Raw genomic sequence first — 16911 nt, 5'->3', positions numbered from 1 at the left:
AAAATAAAAAAATTAAAGATTTCAAACATATCTATAATAAGTCGATTTTCCTGCTGTTTTGTACAACAAAGGATGAGTTTATTGATAAATATATGAAAAAATGAACAAGTCTACAACTCCAGCTACTATCTTCGTTTAATACATACAAATGCAAACTTACCCATGTGCAAGCCAAATAAACTAATTAACACACAAGCAGTCATCTTGGAAAGAATTTGGACCATCCCTTCTAACATACACCTCAGTTAATAAACAACAAAGTCAATTTACTTCACAAAGCCTTCAAGAAAATGCAACTTTGATCCACCAGAATGAAAGAACCCTCAAACTCACGCTGAGAAGGAACTGAATGACGTTTGCACTGCAAGGCATATTGCAAGCCATATGAATTATTATAAAACATATGTAGTGAGTATAGGATTAGCACCCTTTCACCTTCAAGAGGAGCCTGCAAAATCCGTCATGTTATTGACAACACACCTACTCTGGTAACCAAAACGATAATTCAGCAAAGAAACTCATCCAAATGAGTAACACTTCCTCACGTTATGCGACTCACGGAAAAACAAAATCTTACAAAGACATCCGAACAATATCTTGAAGATGATGCCAAAAGAAGCACTCACGCCGTCACTGAACACTGTGACAGAACCTACTTGAAATAAAAATTTCACGTGCTCAAAAACAGATAGATGTTGAGTCTCTCTAAAAGTAAACCAGCACTGAATAAGATAACATGGTATACAATTAACTGACAATATAAACTGCCTCCGTGGAAAAGATCACTGGAAAGGGAATAGATGAACCCATTGCCTGTATTAAAAAAAGGATCATGGCAATTAACTCTTAATACGCCTTGCAAACTGGCACCTCACACCACAGAGAGCACTGTTGAATGTAGGGGGTCGCTTTTTCGCTAGTAGCAAAAAAAACAAGCATTCACAAAGCCAATAGGTCTGGCCTATGCAAGAGCTAATGACTTTCGGCAATGTGTTTGAGCCATGTTATACACTGGTGTGGGTGCTGTTAAACATGGCTCAAAGTTAGTGGCATGATGTGGGGGAGACTGTAGTAGGGTCGAAGTGGGGTAGATTGGAGTGGCGACGTGATATAGACTGAAGTGGGATAGATTGAATTGGGGTAGATTGGGGTAAAGTGGGGTAGGGTGGGGTGTACTCGGGTGGAACGCAGTAGACTGGGGTAGAAAGTAGTGAGGTAGACTGGGGTTGGGTAGATATGAGTGGGGTAGATCGGAGTAGAGTGAAGTGGGATTTATTGGGGTAGACTGGAGTGGAATGGGGTAGACTGGAGAGGGGTGGGTAGTCTGGAGAGAAGTGGGGTGGACTGAGTGGAGTGTGGTAGACTGAGTGGGGTATAATGGAGTGGATTATAGTTGGGAAGACTGGATTGAAGTGGCATAGACTGGAGTGGAGTAGAATGGAGTGGGACAGGTAGGAGGGGCAGTTTGGAGAGGGGTGGAGTGTAGGAGGGGAGATTGGAGAGGAGTTGGATAGAGTGGTGTGATGTAGACTGGGGTGCAGCGCAGTAGACTGGGTCGATTGCAGTGGGGTAAGATTGGAGATGGCGAGGTAGGAGAAGGGAGGATTGGGGTGCCAATGGATGGGATGGTGTAGCCTGGAGTGGAGTTGACTGTGTTATTGTCGGGTAGATTGAATAGAGTGGGCTACATTGGAATGGGGAAGTCTGAGGTGGAGTGAGGTAGAGTTGAGTGGTGTGTGGTAGACTGGAGTGAAGTGGAGTAGGATAGGCAGGATAGAGTTGAATGGATTGGGGTAGATGCGGAGTGGGGTGGACTGGAGTAGGATAGACTGGAATAAAGTGGGGTAAATTCGATTGGGATGGGAAGGAGTGGGGAAGATTGGGAGGACTGGAGTCAGGTAGATCGGAGTGTAATGGGGTAGACTGGCATGGAGTGGCATAAGTGGTAAAGAGTGAAGGGGCCTGTTTGGTTGTGGAGTGAGTGGAACTAAGTAGAGTGGCATGTTATAAAGTGGAGTGAAGTGGCATAGAGTGGGGGAGTGTGTATTATCCATGGTGTGGTAGTGCACTGCCATTAGAGGCAACATATTTTTCAATTGAAATGATCATTACATTTACATCAAAATACTGTTTTACATTGCACAAACAATAATGTGTGCAAACGGCATCACTTAGTGTATTGATGTGTTTTGATTGAATTCAAATATGTGTTTCCACCACTCCTCAGAATTACAAAAAAAGTGCTTCACCTGTACTAATTCTAATAGTTCTAGAAACATCAGCACAGTTATTGTTTGTTTTGTGCAAGGAAATAAAATCCTACACCCTCTCCCTTCTCATGAGTACTCAGCAGAATTAACACATTACTTTTCCTTCTCGGACTTCAAAGTGAGAGTTAACAATAAACATCAAGCTTGCTGACATTAGACCTTTGTCTTTGAATGAACAGCAAATATGACAAGTTAAGAACATGATTTAAAGGCCTGTTTACAGAAGGCGAGTAAGTGAAAGAATACAGTGAATAAGGTTTGAGCAACAGAAGCTGGCCAGCCTAAAGCAAATAAAGCCAGTAATTAGAAAGCCAGGAATTGTGAGTTACAGACCACAAAGTCAATGGTTAGCAATGGAAGGAATACATTCCTCCCAGGGAAGTTTTTAGAATGGCAACAATAAGTCATAAGCAAACCAGATGCTTTGGCCTAATGACTTTCTCAGCCATGTTAGATACCTGCCAAAGTCTTCCCACTGAAGCTAGATCACTCGAGAAGACTTTGATCTTTCTGGCTGTGGTGAAGAAGTGCTCTCCAAGGGCTTGGATCGAGCTTGCCTCCTGTTCCCTGAAGTCTCAGGACCAAAATGACTTCTCTCTTGCAACTGGACTCCTTGTGCAGCGAAAATTAGACGCACAGCTGGCTAAAAACTCCGTATAGCCTGTCCCGCAGTGAAAAATTCACAGCACGCCGAACCGGAACGACGCCGCTCGACTTTGCAAGGAAAAGATCGACGCGCCGCCTGCGGTGCGACCGGAACTTTGACGCACGGCCCACCAGATCGACGCACAGCCGACCTGGGATGAAGACGCCCGACTTCCAGAGGGAAAATCGACGCAGCGCCTGCCGTGAGGGAGAAATTTCCCCGCATCACCCACCGGAATGACGCAGAGCTTGTCACAAGCCCAGGATTCCACGCACAGACCCCGGGGCATCTGAAAACCCCGCAACCCGAAAAGGATCCACGACTGAGCGCCGGAAATCGACGCCCAGCCGTCCCTGCGTGGAAACTAAACGACACATCGACCGGTGCAGCCCAAGAAATCGACGCACACCCCTTTGTTTCCCCGCTTCTCCTCCTCTGCGGCCCTTTGCGGAGATTCTTCACGCGAACCAGGTACTTTGTGCTTGAAAGAGACTTTGTTTGCTTTTAAAAGACTTAAGAAACTTTATATCACTTTTCAGTGATATCTTTATATTTTCTTATTGCATCTTTGATCGTTTTGACCCACAAATATCCAGATAAATATTATATTTTTCTAAACACTGTGTGGTGTATTTTTGTGGTGCTATATTGTGTTATTGTATGATTTATTGCACAAATACTTTACAAATTGCCTTCTAAGTTAAGCCTGACTGCTCAGTGCCAAGCTACCAGAGGGTGGGCACAGGATAATTTGGATTGTGAGTGACTTACCATGACTAGAATGAGGGTCCTTGCTTGGACAGGGTGTAACCTGACTGCCAACCAAAGACCCCATTTCTAACAAACGGGAAATAACAGCTTATTCATTGCAGATGTACAGGGCTCAATCACTCCCTGGTACTCAAGCTGGGCGAGGATCTCACTCACCGGAGCTTTTGCTTCATGTTTAACAGGATATTGTGGCTGCGGTTGGGGTGTAAACCTAACAGGGATAACATGACAAGGAGACTCCTTGTCCCAACCTACATGATTGCGATATAACGCAGGTGCCTGCACTAGAGCCCATTCAGCAGCATAGGCTTCTTTTTCTGCTTCCGGAACAAGATCGGAGAAAGAAGGCAAAATGACATCTTCCCGATGCGGGAGCTTGCGGATGTGTTCAGGTGGCCAGTCTCTTTCGGCCAATAGGATATCACTAGTAAGTTCATCCCAGAATATCACACTAATGGTGCGCTCCACGACTCCCTCTATCTGAATTTTCAAATCATAAACCCTATCGGGGGGGGGGGGAGGGAGAACGCAACCGTCCACTGTTTCAACTGCGATGAAATCGCTAGTTGCTGTCGCATCCAGATGATCTTTCAGACTCTGGCGACATATCGTGACATCTGCCGCGCTGTCTAACAGTCACTGCCCACGTCTTGTTCCTCAACAGTGTTCTCAAGTATACTGGCATTTTTTGCTGTCAGTGCTGCCACCTTCTTTTTAAACTGTGGCTTTTGCTGAGGAGTCTTTTCTTCTTTTTTAATGGTAGACTGTTGCAAGTCTTTCTTTTCTTTCACGTATTCAAGACGTCGATCTTGACGGCCCCCTCTCTCGCTACGTCTATCCGGTGCATCCTGAAAGGAACGAGAAGGACGTGAATCAGTATATCTGTGTGGAGTTTTAATGTTCTCCCTATTTCTGAGATTATATCTCCTTTCAGAGTTCTCCGGGTGTGGAGAATCTGTCACGACTTACGTGCTGCTTTAACCTGGAGTCCGCAGAACGAGTGGCGTGGATCTTGTTCTTGAATGTTCGGCCTTGGCCCAGGTAGGGGCGACTCTTTCTGGTAGCCACAGTGCTGCAAGCAATGGGAACGCCAAGAGCAGGCCGTGTCCCTCAGAAGTAGTGCCAGAGGGAAAAAAAAACTGAAAAGGGGAAAAAACCTCCAAAAAGATAGGTTCCTGCAACAGGAACAAAAAGAACAGGTATCAACAGAGACAAAATGCAGGAAAATATACTGGAACCGACGAGAACCAGCACAGGAAGGCAAGGAAATAGGAGCGAAGACACCATCCAAACATAAAATGTTGCAGCGCAAGGAGAGAAAGAATCACTGCCCTTAAATACCAACAAACAGGAAGTGACCAACAGGAAGTACAAGAACACCATCTTAGATAGGGAAAAAACACATAGAAGAGAATGGACTAGGAGCCATAGAGAGTAGGGAACAAGGAATGCTGGGAAGAGAAGGGTGATATGGGAAAGGGAGAAAAAACAAAGGATGGCACAAAACCAGATATCCAGAAAAAGAAGAAAAAGAAAATAACAGGTGAGTGGGGGGGTCAGACCTGCCTGTGAGCGCGGTGCGCTTAAGTAGAACGAGGCCCCAAGCCCAATTTGGGGCATCGGAAAGTGCAGAGCAGGCTAGGGACGCGGCACGTCTTGAGACCGCGTGCCGCGGCCCGAGCCGAATGTTCAGCTTGTGCCGCGCGCAGCGGCGCGACAGTAGGTCCCACCCTCCCCCGAAGGTCCAGGTTTGTGCGAAAAACAAACGGTGAAAATGGCGAATCAGAAGAGGTGCGTGAACAGAAGATGCATCTTCCTAAGAGCATTCACTGAGAGGGTAACCCTTCCAATGAATCAGATACTGAAGACGTTTGTGAAAGATACGAGAGTCACAAATCTCTTGTACCTCATATTCAGGTACATCAACCACTAATACAGGAGGAGGACAAGGAAACTGACGAGAGTAAGGATCAGGTACATAGGGTTTGTGCTGGGAAACATGAAAGACCGGATGAATTCTCCAGTTACGAGGCAAGTGAAGACGGACAGTGACAGGATTAATCAGCTGAAGGATACGGAAAGGACCTTAGTAACGAGGTGTGAACTAATTCTGAGAAAGGTGTAAAGGCAAAAATGTTGACGAAAGCCAGACTTTATCTTGAAGGTGATATTCTGGAGCATCCCTACGTTTCTTGTCTGCTATTCTCTTCATGTATCTCTTGGTGTTCAACAAGTTAGATCAAATCAATCTATGGATCTGGAAAAGTCGTCTGGAAAAGGAAATAACAGCAGGCAGAGAAGAGGTAGACTAAGGAGTAGTAGAAAAAGAGGTAGGATGATAGCCATAAGAACAGAAAAAAGGAGTGACCTTGGAGGCACTATGCACAGTGTTATTGTAAGAGAATTCAGCGATAGGAAGGTAAGTGTTCCAGTTGCTCTGGGTAGAATTACAAAAGCAGTGAAGGTACTGCTCCAATCCTTGGTTGAGACGCTCAGTCTGTCCATTGGTTTGAGGATGGAAACCCGATGATAGTGCTACATTGATATTCAGTGTCCTACAAAAATGTTTCCAAAACCGGGAGATGTACTGAGGTCCCGTGTCAGATACAATGCTGTGTGGAAGTCCATGGAGACGGAAAATATGATGGGTAAATATCTGACTTAGTTCTTGGGACGTAGGTAATTTTTTCAGGGCAGTGAAGTGAGCCATCTTAGTAAAGGAATCTATGGTGACCATGATAACCTGGTTTCCTGCTGATGGAGGGAGTGAACACATGAAATCAGTAGAAATGGTGTGCCACGGAGCAGGTGAAACAGGTAATGGTTGTAGTTATCCTGCACGTCTGGTACGGGGAATGTTTACTTGAGCACATATGGGACAAGCCTGAACGTATCTTTCGACATCCGATTTCCAGGTAGGCCACCAGAAAGATCGCAAGAGTTTTTCTTGTGTGGCCTTGATGCATCTATGACCAGCAACCGGCGAATCATGGCACATTTGTAGTGCCTTTTCTCTTACTCCATTAGTAGGGAGGAACAACAGGTTCTTATAATAATAATACTCTTGCCGTTTACATATAAGGGGGTTTAGTTTCTTTAATTCTTGATCAGACAGGTTGGGATATTCCAGTTGTACCTCATCCAGGAAAGACTGAGCTACTCCGATGATTTTACTAGGCTCAAGTAGATACTGTGATGGGGTAGGAGTACAATCTGGATAACGGCGAGACAGAGCATCAGCCAGAATGTTTTGGGATCCAGGAATATAGGTGACATAAAAGTCATACTGACAGAAGAAAAAGGCCCAACGAGCCTGACGACTGTTCTGGCATAAAAAATTACGTAAACATTGTAGATTTCGATGGTCTGGTCTCACCTCGAAGGGCTCCTTGGAACCCATAAGAAACTGTCTCTACTCTAGGCAGGCTGTTTTCAGAGCCAATAACTCCCTTTCTAGTACTGAGTAATGTTGTTCCGACGCAGAGAGCACATGGGACAAATGGAAAACGGGATGTTCAAGACCGTCATCTTCTTGTTGTTGGAGTAAGGCAGCTCCGATGGCTCTTTCGGAAGCATCAGTAACAACAATAAATGGTTTGTTGGTATCTGGGTGTCTCAATATTGGAGCTTGAGTGAAGGCCTTTTTTAGACTTTGAAAAGCTATTTCAGTCGCCCTAGTCCAAACAAAGCCTTTCTTTAAATTCTCCTTTTTTAATGTTTGAGTTATGTGGCTGGTTTGTTCTGCAAAGTCTAAGATAAACTGCCGATAAAAATTAGCCAATCCTAGAAAACATTGCGTTTCCGTAATAGAGGAAGGAGAGGGCCAATCTAGCATGGCTTGTACCTTTTCCTGGTCCATAGCTATTCCAGTGGGACTAAGGTGATATCTCAAATATTTGACTTCAGTCTTGTCAAACTAACACTTTTCTGGTTTACAGGACAGTTGATGTTCCCGGAGTCTTTGGAGGACTTGTTTCACGTGAGAGGAATGCAGTTCAGGACGTCTAGAATAAATAAGGATATCGTCTAAGTAGATGACAACCATATGGTTCAAGAGATCAGAGAACACAGAGTCCATAAATCTTTGGAAAACGGAGGGGGCATTAGTGAGACCAAAAGGCATAACTCTGTACTCATAATGACCAAATGGGGTCTGGAAAGCAGTCTTCCACTCGTCTCCTTTAATACGGAAAATGTGGTAGGCTCCCCGAAGATCCAGTTTGGTAAATCGTTGAGTCCCTCTGACTGCCTCTAATATATCCTTGATGAGGGGCAAAGGATAATGGTCTTTTATAGTTATCTTATTTAGACCTCGAAAATCCAGGCAGGGACGAAGATCCTTCGTCTTCTTGGGTACAAAAAAAGAGGGGAGCCCCTGCCGGAGAGGACAATAGTACAATAAGACCGCTATCTAAGTTTTCTTCCAGATACTCCTTTAGAACTTTCCTTCCGGGTTCCATGAGTGAATACATCCTCCCAAAGGGAACGATAGTTCGAGGTTCCAAGGGAATAGCACAATTGTAATCTCGATGTTGGGGTAACACAGGTCTGGATGGTTTTTGGAACACATCTTGAAATTCTAGATAGTGATCAGGGACTCCTTGGACAGTATTGATGGAACATCCGGTAGTAATTTCAGTAGGCATCAATCTCTTGGGTGACCAATATGTGTCTGAAGCAAAGCAGTTCTCATGACAAAACTGTGAGGACAAGGAAATAGTCCGGTTTCCCAATTTACATAAGGGTTATGTCTTATGAACCACGGAATTCCTAAAATGATAGTATGATTGGGGGATGATATGAGATCAAATGAGATGTGTTCTTGGTGGTTACCAAATTGTAAACTTAGTGTCAGGGTGGTAGTATCAACTGGACCAGAGGATATTAAGGACCCATCCACTGTGGGCACTTGTTCTGGGATTTCTTTGGGTCGTGTTGGTATTTGTTGAGTAGTGGCCCAAGTCTTATCCATATATATGCAACTAGCACCACAATCAAGTAAAGCCATTGTTCTTTCTTGACGGCCGTCCGGTAAATGTAAAGTCACAGTTAACATAAACAAAGTTGTGGCATTGTCCTTGAATGAACTAATGGAAGGTATAGAAGATGATCCCGTCCCCTCCCTTCTTACAGAGGACGGGAAGTGGCGTTTCCCGATGGCCTTTGAGGACGAACGTGGCAGGTACGAAGCATGTGGCCGGCAGCACCACAATACAGGCACAATCCTTTCTTACGTCCGTCTTCCCGCTCGCTAACAGAAAGTGGGCCTCGAGTGGTATCCACCTGCATAGGTTCACCTTCTGTGTCTCTGACGGGAGGACGAGGTTCCTCAGGACGATGCATAAAGACTCGTGAAGTGCTTGGCTGGGAAGATCCTCTACTCCATACGTCGCTCTTGGAGACGGTATTCGATGGAAAGAGCTTGATCCATCAGGCCACGAAGATCTTCAACTCGGGTGGAGTGTACTAACTCATCTTTAATTTCTTCAAGTCCTCTACGGAATAAAGTCACCAGAGTCCGTTCCACCCAGGTGGTCTCAGCCGCTAGCTGTTGAAAGCGAGTAATATATTGGAGGACATCTTGTGAGCCTTGTTGGATGTCACATCAGGCTTCTTCCGCGGAGGCCTCCAATCCTGGATGACTAAACATCTGTTTAAACCAATTCACGAAGGTGGAATAGTCCGACAGTACTGGGTCATTGGATGATACCATCGGGGTTGCCCAGGCTAAGGCAGGACCGGATAACGCACTGATAAGATATCCCACCTTTGTCTCGTCATGGGAGAATTGGGTAGGTCGGAAGGCGAAATACACAGTTAATGCATCGAGAAACTCTCGCAGTTTAGTTTGTTCACCGGAGAAACGAGGAGTAGAAGTGGAGACGGCTGGAACATCTGCACTGCAGAAAGCCAAAGCCTGTCGTAAAGCAGCATTCTCATTGCGTAATTGTTGCAGTTCCTGAGCCTGTTGCTGAATAGTTGCCAGAAGAGATTGAACAGGATCTGCAGCAGCCGCCACTGTTGTCATCCATGGTGTTAAGACGAAGTCGGGAGAATTAGGCGCTGCAATCTGTCACGACTTACGTGCTGCTTTAACCTGAAGTCCGCAGAACGAGTGGCGTGGATCTTCTAGTTGAATGTTCGGCCTTGGCCCAGGTAGGGGAGACTCTTTCTGGTAGCCACGGTGCTGCAGGCAATGGGAACGCCAAGAGCAGGCCGTGTCCCTCAGAAGTAGCGCCAGAGGGAAAAAAAACCCTGAAAAGGGGAAAAAAACTCCAAAAAGATAGGTTCCTGCAACAGGAACAAAAAGAACAGGTATCAACAGAGACAAAATACAGGAAAATATACTGGACCCGACGAGAGCCAGCACAGGAAGGCAAGGAAATAGGAGCGAAGACACCATCCAAACAGAAAGTGTTGCAGCGCAAGGAGAGAAAGAATCACAGCCCTTAAATACCAACAAACAGGAAGCGACCAACAGGAAGTACAAGGACACCATCTTAGATAGGGAAAAAACACATAGAACAGAATGGACTAGGAGCCATAGAGAGTAGGGAACAAGGAATGTGGGAAGAGAAGGGAAATATGGGAAAGGGAGAAAAAACATAAAGGAAGGCAGTACCAGATATCCAGAAAATGAAGAAAAAGAAAAGAACAGGTGAGGGAGGGGGGGGGGGGTGTCAGACCTGCCTGTGAGCGCGGTGCGCTAAAGTAGAATGAGGCCCCATGCCCAATTTGGGGCCTCGGAAAGTGCAGAGCAGGCTGGGGATGCGGCGCGTCTTGAGACCGTGTGCCGCAGCCCGAGCCGAATGTTCTGCTCGTGCCGCGCGCAGCGGCGCGACAGAATCATCTCTCTTATTCCTTCTTTCTTTGAAATCTTTTTGTTTGTCCCAGTGCTTCTTAGAGCCCTCTTGTGCCTGCTTTGTACCATCCTTATGGGCGGTACCTTGTAACTCCAATTTCTTTGGTTTGGTTCCCAAACTACCCCGCCTATATTAGTATAGGTATCAGAAATTATTTTCGGTAGCTGTCTGTCTTGTTCCTGGTGTGGAGTTTCCCGGAGACGCTGGCGTATTGCCAGTGCTACTGCTTCTCCTTTAATATTACTGAGTATTATCTAGGAAACCGCTTCAAAGTTACGCATTAATTTCATCCCCAAATCCAGGGCTGGTCAGCCTCATGCTCACTTTGTATTTGTTTTAACACTTCCGGTAGATTGGCTAGTGTCGGGGGACCACGTGTGGTAGTATATATGGCAGCGAAGACTACCCCATGTGGCACAGTCATCCACCTAGGGAACCATTCCAAAAGGCAAGCACATAGTGAGCAGTCTATGTTTTTCCTGTGGTCCCGTATGGGGAAACACAGCTTTCAGCGGATTCATTTTCTGGGCAATCCAGAACGGTATTTTTTCCTGTTCCGCGGGCACTTTACCCATAATTGTATGCACTGTTTGTGGATTAATCCCAGTAGCCAATTGATAACCATCAGGTGCTGGACGCGCTGGTGTTGTGTTCAATGTTCGCATTACAAACTGAGCTAATCGTCTATATAATGTCACCAATTCATTATATAAATCTCGCAGAATTGCTATTTGCATATTCTGTATGCCTGAGTGAGGTGTGTATGTGGCAAACATAGGCCATGTAGGTCCGTCATTACTTAAGGGACCTAACCTCACTCTTTGTAGTACATGTGGAAGGGCGCCTTCAAACCAGTTCTGATGCTCTTGGTATGTGAGCAATATTTCATGATACTGGTATGCTCGGTACCGTAAAGGTACGTTTGCATTTTCATATGTGTGGAATGTATGTGTTCTTTGGTATACCTTAGGAAAGGTGACCCAACAGTAAAATGTTTCTGTGTGATATACTTCATTAGTTCCTATTATAAGAGTAACATCCCCGCCCTCATCTGTAAGGCCATGCGTTAATAAATGGTGTGTTAGTGCATGTCTAGCATTTTCAGGAATATCTATGGCAGCAGCCATTTTGTTTAGAGAAACGGAACACCAAAAATGGGGAGTATAAGTCCTTTTATAAGTTCGAGCTCGAACAACCTACAACTTAATCAGGTGTTACCTTTTCAGCTGAGGAGGATTTTCTCAAAGACCACGGATGTCTCTGTATAATGGTACTCAGGGTACCTGTTGTCTGTGAGACAGTGATAGTCGGGGTATCCGTAAATTAGTGCCTAAACACCATCGTTGGTGGCGCCATGTCGTAGTTTGGACTCTTGCTCTGGCGAAGACTGCTGGTTAAAGGATGACAGTACTTTTGTTTGTAGGCGACTATGCCTATCCTACAACAAAACGCAACTGTTGTCCCAACCTTACCGGCTCACTAGCAGCACCTCGCCATAAACAATAGTAAAAGGTGATTTGTGGCAGCCTTTACGCATGGACTCGAGAAAAAGAAATCTCAGGGAGCGTCGTGGTTAAAAGAAGATTACCCCTTTCTCACAGATATATCATGTTTCATACAAACACAGGCAATGACAAAGATGCAGTAAAGTTTCAATAGTTTTTATTTAACATAACTGCAATTTGCGATAAGTTGCATGGGCTGCAATGATTAGAATTATGAATAATGCAAGAAACAGAATTGTGAAGACAAGAGTCATTATTACGAAGACACCCACCATCTTGCAATGCATATAAAAGACATACAAGATGTAAAATGCCCTAATACCCTAATGTGAGAGGCCTAACTTCCTACCTAAAGGAGAGCTGGGTTTGCTAAACCTAATCTGCCAATGCCATGTTCATGAGAGGAGCCGCCAAACCCTTGTTACCTTGGAATGAGGTCTCTATCTCGGACTCCGCAGGGACAGCGTCAAGACGGCGTGCAGCATCGGTATCAGCAATGGTGGCGATGCCCTATGGTCGGAATCCCTCTGATTATCTGTCTAAAGTGTGAAGTATTTATACAGATCTACAAGGACCCCTGACGTAGGTGTGTTTCCAAACAATAGATAACAGACATGCTTGGGACGGCAATTAATATAAACAATCCCTCAAAAATACAGAGAGGGAAAATCCCTAAGTGTGAACACCTACTGTTTGTCTTTGTCGCTTGATCTTGACATCTTAGCGCGGCGACACTGATAATGTAAATCATAACAAGTGGCCTAACTATAAACAAGGCAGCCATCTTAGAAGAACTAAATAATTAAATGGGCTAAGAAAGAGAGCAAGCTAAGTAGGTTAGAAGTCACTAGGTGACAGGGGGCCGAGTCTGCAAGCCAGAGGCTAAGCTAACTCCTGTTATCCCATTAAAACAAACTAGGATTCACTACAACAACACTTCTAAACCCACCTGGATTGCAATCCAGCAGCCAGCAGAAGGAGGCTGCATGTAAATGTATAATAATGCAGAGTGTGAGAAAATCCATCAGGTGAGCAGCACTGCAAAAAATCTTTTATTCTAGCTTGTACTTTAAAACTGCCTTGCACACTGTTCACCAATTGTGCAATTTTTCCACATCATTCATTCAAAGTTACTGGAAAGATGGTGATGGGAAGTGGCCAGGCCAAATATGAAGGAGGAGGCTGACCTCCAGCGCTCCTCATGAAACCCAAGTCGAAAGACTTGTAAAGCACCCCAGAACTGACCTGTACCCCTATTATGGTGTTTCCTTGAGCTGAGGAAGGTTCAGGGAGCCTGCAAAACAAACCATTAAGCCAGTACTCCCTTTGAGATCTGAATTCTGGAGCTGTGCCTATACGGTTATACTTAAGATGAAAGTGTACACTATCTTGGCGATCTATGCACCACCTCGCTGCAACGGCAGAGGTCTGGGTTCAATTCCGTAAGCCAAGGCCAAGCCCCTCACCTGGGCACAAACAGCCTGAAAGTCAAAGGGCGACAGAAGAACTTGGAGACGACATGCATGGCCAGAGGATTCGAAAAGTGGCCACAATACAAATGCAACAGTGCCCGGGGGCCGCAAGTGTGCACCGCTCAAGTCAAGCCCAGTGAAAAGATGCAACTGACCACAATACCTGACCAACTGCAACCAGATACAAAGAAAACCATAGGATCTTTAAGTGAGACCACAGACTATGGTGCAGTGTGTTTGCATACTGCTGAACTATCCAGACCACAGACTATGGTGCGGTGGGTTTGCATACTGCTGAACTATCTCCAGTTATTGCCCTGAATCATGGACCCGCCTGCCATGGAGTTGCTAGACTCACAAAACCCCCTCTCTGTGACAAAAAATTTGCCTTACAATGTAACTTTATTCTAATATTCTTTGATTGGCACATTTCAGGATAACTTGAACCGGCTGCATCCATTAAAAGAGAACTCACCAATAAGATTAGAAACATAGGTGAATGCACACCCCCTCATTTCACTGGGAGCTAGATACGAATGGCTTCATCCAAGGCATAGTAGGACTCTTAGCCCTCTATTTGTTTACCGAGGAACACAAACTGAGCTGTCAATGGTAGGATTTTCAGCTCCTTCACATCCTATCATCCAAAAAACATAGTGGCTAACCCTGTATTCAGGCCTCACTTCAGCGCTCACCAGCTGGCTACAGGACAGTAAGCTGACCACCTTGAGACCTCACTTGTGAGTTTAACATTACCACAGAAGACGTAGTAGAGTTCCCCAGTTGGCTCAGTCACAAACATCAATGTTCTATTTTATTGCAAACAACCAGCAGCTCCCTCTACAAGGGAATATACAGTCATCTATACCACATTTAGACATAGTACACAGACATCTATCTTATGGCTTTACCACTTAACATCTAGAGTCCTACCTGCCCTGCACACAACTGTCCCCCACCCCTTCATCCCTGCTGCTCAATAACATCCTGCATATCTTATCTATGATGGTAAGAGGTAGACCACAATATGAGAACTTGGTAGAAAAGGTGTAGGGATGAACTAAACCAGGAAACAGAGCAAGTCAGGAAGATGAACTCCCACAGAGGGTCAAGGGCACGTCAGGGGCTACCATCTCACAAAAATACATGGAACATTTCTTGGGCGAGATACATACTAGAAATGTATCCCTAATCGGATTTAAAAATATGTATGCAAAAAACAAAAATTCAAACGCATATCTGACTTCAGTACAAGAATAGAAACACAGACACCTGGACTGAAGGTGAGGAATATTAGAAGAGCATAGTGACCTGCAACCAAAGCAAGAAAACCTATAAAACAGAATCCTTCACAATAATAATGTACAAAACAGATGCTTATTGAGAGGCCTACAAGGGGATGAGATTAAGAATTTCACTAGAGACGACCTACAGGTGAATTGGAGAGGACGCAGAAGTACCCCTTCGAAGGTCAGACCTTGCCGACAGAATGACGTTCAATGCAAATAACACAGACATGGTCACACATGTGCATTTCTTTGATAACAAGAAGGATATTATGCAAGTTGCAAGCAGGAAATTTGAACTTATCATCACTAGAGGATCAAAGATTAACTTATTCCAAGACCTCTCATTCATAACACTCACAACGCTTAGAGATTTCAAACCTATTGCAGACTTTCTACGAGACCAATAAAGCAAATCAGTAGGGTCAACGGTTCAGCCTTATCTTCCAATGGAAAGAGAAACAACACTTCTTACAATCCCTCTCTGAAGCTAGGGGGCTTCTGGGTCTCCTCAAGACAATGAACATATGGATGCTTCCCAGAGTGTGCCTATGGATTACAACAAACTCCACTCCAATGGCAGATGGCTGGCAGACCATCTTGCCTTAAAAAAGGGCCTCTGATGCAGTGAAGGCAGATGTCATCACTCATCTGAAACATATGGATAGAAGACCTCCGCAACACTTCCAGGAAGGTTTTGAAGAGGAGAACCCAACTGACAATATGCTAAGGGTACAGTTATTTACATTCACTTGCATAGGGCGGGCCCCAAAAGGGGTACTATACACCCATGTTGATCACGCATGATCTCCAGAATCGATTTATCATGCTTATTAACCTGGGGAAATCGTCCGCTCCCACCAAATTCCTCACTGGTGAGGGCTTCCCCTCTAGAGGGGATACTATGCTTTCATCCTCTCACAACAAAAGGGGACATTTTGTTTGGCCAATATGTTGTTTATTTCTTGTTCTTTAACCGCTTCTATGCCTTGGACGAGATGATCTCGTCCAAGGCTACAGCTCCCCTGTGCCTTGGACGAGATCATCTCGTCCTAGGCACAGGGGAACTTGTTTTGTGTTGTGCTGGGGGTGCCCCCTTTGGGAAGGGTCGCCCCCTAAAAGGGGGCACAGAGGTGTTGCCCATTTCTGCCCCCCTGGGGGGCAGATTGGCCAATTTTTTTACGCCCATCTACCCCCGAGGGGGGCAGGATCCACTTAGGTACCAGGGACAACTTCTAAGTTCTTGGTGGTGTCTTGGTGGTGGGGTGTTTGTCAACTGGCAAAGTATTTGTGATTATAACAATTTATTTCTTCTTTTTCTTCTAGTTCAACACTTATGCTTCCTTTGCTGTGGATCTTTGCGGTTTTGGCAGTAGTTGTCCTGCGGTTTGCATAGTTGCATGTTTTAGGTAATACTCCAAAGGAGTATTGTTGACATGCATGAATGACATGTTTGTAGGTGGTGTACTAAATGCAGTATTGTGTGTTTGACATTGTCCTTAGATTGGAGCACAGTGATTGTCATATGTCTAATTTGCTTTTTTCTTTTTAGTGGGATATCATTAGTGATTGCTGTGTCTGTGCAGAGTAGTTGCTTGGTGAGTAGCTATTTCAGGAAACTGAGTGGTATAGTTTTTTGTAGTACATAACGCTTTGTGATAAAGCTACACTTTGTTTACTACTTATTTTAGTGCTAGTTGTTGTTGGCAATCCATTTGTTGTTAGGATCATGGCTAGCCGCAAAGTGACCGCTCAGCAGGTTGTTCGCATGCTCTTTGAGCCGTCTTCAGACCATGATTACGACACTGACTCTGCATCTGAGACAGAGGAGGAAGCAGGAGATTCTGGAAGTGAGTTTTCTGTCCGAGAGTATTCTTCTGAAGAGGAAGCTACTCTCAGTGCAGATGAAGGGCCTGTGTTAGAGGAGGACATTGATGTGCCAAGAGTGCAGCAGCCTGGGGCTGAAGGGTTTCCCATTGGAAGACCTGACACCTGGATTGCCCCAAACATGGACCAGCCACAGTTACCTGCATTTACTGGTCTCCCAGGGTGTAGAGTTAATACGGAAAACTTTTTGCCTGTCCATTTCTTTCACTTG

At 45.0% G+C, this 16911-nt stretch overlaps 1 protein-coding gene across 3 annotated transcripts in view; it reads right to left on the bottom strand.

Annotated features, from left to right (window-relative positions):
• The window catches only part of AEBP2 (AE binding protein 2), a 213341-nt gene that overhangs the window by 172064 nt on the left and 24366 nt on the right, over positions 1–16911 (bottom strand). The window lies entirely within an intron of this gene.

The sequence above is a fragment of the Pleurodeles waltl genome, chromosome 4_1 (genome assembly GCF_031143425.1).
Source record: "Pleurodeles waltl isolate 20211129_DDA chromosome 4_1, aPleWal1.hap1.20221129, whole genome shotgun sequence".
NCBI classification, from domain to species: Eukaryota; Metazoa; Chordata; class Amphibia; order Caudata; family Salamandridae; genus Pleurodeles; species Pleurodeles waltl.
This window is presented reverse-complemented; position numbering and strand designations above follow the sequence as displayed.